Here is a 4,667-nt window from a genome sequence, read left to right as displayed (position 1 = left end):
TTGGTCTTTCCAAACTTGCCTTCTCCTACAGTGAATGCTGTAGAAGCCTACTGAAATTTGCTTTAGTAAGCTTACAAATAAGTACTGCTAAGATATAAATATTTTTAACCATTAATTAAATCTTTAAAAACAGTACCTTAAATAGAATCACATGCCTTATAATTAGCAAGAATCCTTTCTTAGAAATTTCAGTACCGTACTGTAGATAGCTACAAATTATGCATTAATATCTCCCTATTTTAGGTTCCTTAAATAATTTTGAAAGTCCTAAAGGGATTTATTTCTAACACTTCTGTACCAATTACATTACTTATTTGCTGTTCTTTGTTCCCTCTTCTCCCAGAGGCTATTCCATATCACTACAGAATAGGTATTTTGCATTTTTTTTTTTTTCCTGGTTTCTTGGTAAGTATATCTACATCTTTAAACCAGTCATACTTGCTTTAGAAGAAATAGCTGTATGGACTGACTGACTGACTGGAAGCATATCATTTCGCTAAGCAATATACTAAATATTCTTGTCTAACTGGTGTTGCTTTCTTCTTTTGCATAGGCTAGATGATTTGCACATTTATGAACTATTAAGCATCTTCTATACACTCCCCTCAGGAGGCTCAATAAAGACATGAAATTATTACTGCCTAGGTCACATTTATTAATTTCAGTCTCTGCATAAGATTTACATTTTACTGCAGCATAGGAGGAAGAAATGAAGCCAGGGTTAAAAGGGAGCATAAATTGTTAACTTTCACCAATTTATATTATCCTCTCTTACCACTCTCTGTGGTTTAGGAAATTTATTTTATCTTCCTGTAATCACCTTCCTGGATGCAGTTGGTAAACAAGAAGAATGCAGATAAAAGACAAAATAAACAAACATAAGGTCATGCCTTGCATACTACATCTAGTATAAAATAAACATGAAAGCTTGATTGAAGTTACCCATTAAAATACTGCTACTGCTGAAAGGTTGAGGGGTAGCTCATTCGAGTGTGATGTGGGAGATCTGGGGTCAGTTGGTAGATTGAATTCTCTCCATAGGCATGCAGATTCAGACCTCTGCTTATGGAAGGAAGAATCTTCCTTGACATGTTCATTAGAGAAGACCAGGCAATGTTAACTGAAAGCACAGTCAGAGAAAGAAATTTGCAATGTAAAGTTTATTTAAAAAAAAAAAAAAGTTCCGGCCAGCCTGTATTCACAAAAATCAAAACCTAGTCTGTAACTAAGGCAAAAAGACAGAAACAGCACTTTCTGTGGTGTTCAGTGGGAAATTGTACACAATGATTTGCAAGGTCTCTATAGCAATACTGTATTTTGTAGAAAACAACAGGGAGGAGGGTGAGTTTTAACATTCGATCCCTCTTCCCACAAATATATTTTTCACATATTACAACTGATGCAAATCCCAACTTAATGGCTGTTTTAGAACCTGTTCTTTTAAAACAAACAAACAAAAAAAGCAGTGTCTGATCCAGACAGCTAAGGAATAAACTCTTTCTGCTTCTTAGATTTTCTTCTTGATCTGTAGTTATGCTGAGATGGATAATTTGATTCACAGCTAGAAAGAACTGGAGATTTTTATTTCACATTCTGCTCTGAAATGCTGCATTAATTGTGTTGTTCTTTTCAGCATAAATGCTTCACTGACACTTTAGGATTTGTTACTATTTCTAAACTTCTTGGAAAAAATAACAACCTTGCTGATAATTAGAAAATTGCCATTCCATAATGGCAATACCTGAGCTTTTACTAAAGACTTATTATTCCCCTTAATATGAAGGTTTTAAACACACCTTAATAAGGAGCCCTTTTGAACAGTAATTGGAAACAACTGCTATCATTACAGGTACTTTATTTCTACTGTGAAAATAGCTGTATGCTGTCCTGAGTGACAATAACCTCTACTGAATTTCACTCTGTAGACAGGTAAAACCTCAGCTACATCAGCAGCTGAAGATGTGGCCAGTTACAAAGGCAGTTTCATCTTTGCCATGCAAAATACAGGTTAAATATGCAAACTAGCATGTGATTTAATCCAGTAAAGTTGAATAGCCTATCAGAGAAAGTACACTGGCAAATGGGCAACCGTTTGAACATGTTATATTTTAATTTGCAGAGACAAAAATGACAAGCAATTTATTTACATAAAACTGTACAAAAGCAAATTAAATTATGTAAATATTTCATAAATAGAGGTGGACTAGCGTTTAATACATTTTGCCATGTTTAGCATAGTTGCGTGCATAGTGACTCATAATAAACAATGATAAATTGTTCTCTGCTTCACTATCAACATCCAAGTTGCAGAACAATAGTCAATGATTAATATTACAAACAGATCGTACCACACTGAATGCAAGTGCTTTTAAAATTTAGGAAAAAGTTGTCTGAAAGCATACCCCAGGTAGCTGGTGAATGTTGTCTTCTTCCTTGTTTATGCTCGTCAGTCAGTAATACAACTTAACTGATGGACTTTCATTTCTATTGCTATTTCATCTGCTTCATTCCTTAAGGAAACATTGTATATTTATCACCAATAAAACAAAAGGAAAAATATTTCATTGTTCAAGTTCCTTACAAGTGTTTGGTGATGGATGGATTTATGGCAAGGTCTTTATCCGTATTCTTTGTTTTCCTGCTTAACAACTTCCTAGGGTAGCCTTACAGCCAATCATTTCAATCCCATTTAAGTTCTTCCCCACATAAAAATAATGTTTAACTTTTTTCCTGAAACTCAGGCAGCAGGCCAGTCAGAAACCATATTGAATAAACATAGTGGATCTGAGATCCAGAATGAGCATTAGATTTTAGACCAAAGCTATTGAATTTTCTAATACATATAAAGTTATATATTAATGCATCAATCCATAAAGGTGCCTTAATGTAAAATACATGCAAAGCTCATTTGAGTTTCCCATTGAAGGAAATAAAAGGATGATTTCTATACTGTACAACTGAAATGTGATGATGGCTAAAAGCAGTTAAAAAAAAAAAAAGTCAATTTTCCTGGCAACATGAACTGGTGACACCTTGCTAAATAACTGTAATATAGACTGATCATAGTTTTCCAGGCAGCAGAATTAAAACAAATGAAAACAATCCCAAACCCCACACAAATAGTAATTAAAAAAATCCTCAAGACCTACTTAAACCACAGCCTTGTGTTAATAATGCTTAAGACTGGTCCATTAACTGAGTTTGGCAAAAGGCTTGTTTTTAAATATATTTTCTATAATTTCTCAGAAAATAAACACAGGTAAATAAAAAGGTTCAAAAAAGTTGGGAATAGCCCCTTATCCCTCAGTGTCCAAACCCAACTACCACTTTACCATAATAATAGGTATAAAAGGCACAGTTGCATATTTCGCATTCATCCTAATTATTTTTTATAGTTTTATTTGTTTATTTTTATACAAAAGCACTCTATTTATGGAGTGGCACTAGATTTAACCTATTTCAAATAAAGAGGAAAAATACAAACACAAAATATATTTGTGTGTCATGCCAGGTCAGAAGAGTAATCAGGATATTAATAGTGGCTAGTTCCACTAGAATTACAGTGAATACTTAAAGTAGATAGAAATTTTTTTTTTTTTCTCCACACCCATTTTAGATCTAAGGAGATGCACACAAGTAAAGTATTTAATGACTGTCTTATGTGGTGCAAAAATTGCTGAGTGACTGCTGATCCATTTAATCTGAAGGTCTTCTATGACCTATATTATTAGCTTTGTAGAAAAAGGGTCTAAGAATATGTGGAACCAAGCTACCTAATTTATTTTTTTGTGTGTAATATTAAATAAAATCTTACTAAAGGAAATTCTGTTGAACGTTTGTGTTATGCAATTGTGTATTCTGTTGAAACGTGCAAGAAAAATGTGTATACATTACATAAGCATTTTTAAAAGCATTTTTAAACAGGTACTTACAGATTATACAAAGCAGTAACTGCTGTATGCAGTCTCATAACAAAGTACTAGTTTGCATCTCTCCATATTACTTAAATAATTAAACATAAAAATGTTCAATCATTATTAATCTTTGATTTTAATATTTTCTTTCTAAAATGTGCCCATTCATCATAATTGCTATACACAAACTAATGTTACTTGAAGAAAGTAAACTTGAGAGAGGAGAACGAAATGGCCAATAATGGCACATCCCACTATAGGGAGAAGTGAATTCAAAAGATAAATGTGATGAGTTGTATTGATTTACCAACCTCTACTTTAGGCTGTTTAAGGTTATTTCTATGCAATTCTTCAAAGCAAGAAACTACCCAAAGCTACATTGTGACTACAGTATACTAGAGAGCCATCTAGCCATGCCTTAACACCAGGTTAAATAGCTAGGGATTTGAATGCTTTCCCCCCCCTCGAGCTGTCCTTGCTGTGTTGTTCGATTGTCACTTTTGTCTGAACGTCTGAGCTCAGTCTGTCATTATTACTACAGCATCAGCTACAAAGCAACTGGTTGAAGTTCTGTACGTTTTGTTGCTTTTATTGCACAAAAACCTGTTTCATTTCCTCTTCCTTTCAAGAAGCGCTCACCATGAGAATCGTTACAGCCCAGAGCTCTTGCATATCACGGTAGCTTGGACTCCTTTTGACTCATCTTGACCTGCTAGGTGAGTATCATACCACTGTTTATCAGACCATTTTCTA

Source organism: Aptenodytes forsteri, unplaced genomic scaffold (assembly GCF_000699145.1).
Source record: "Aptenodytes forsteri isolate BGI_AS27 unplaced genomic scaffold, ASM69914v1 Scaffold43, whole genome shotgun sequence".
Taxonomy (NCBI): domain Eukaryota; kingdom Metazoa; phylum Chordata; class Aves; order Sphenisciformes; family Spheniscidae; genus Aptenodytes; species Aptenodytes forsteri.
This window is presented reverse-complemented; position numbering follows the sequence as displayed.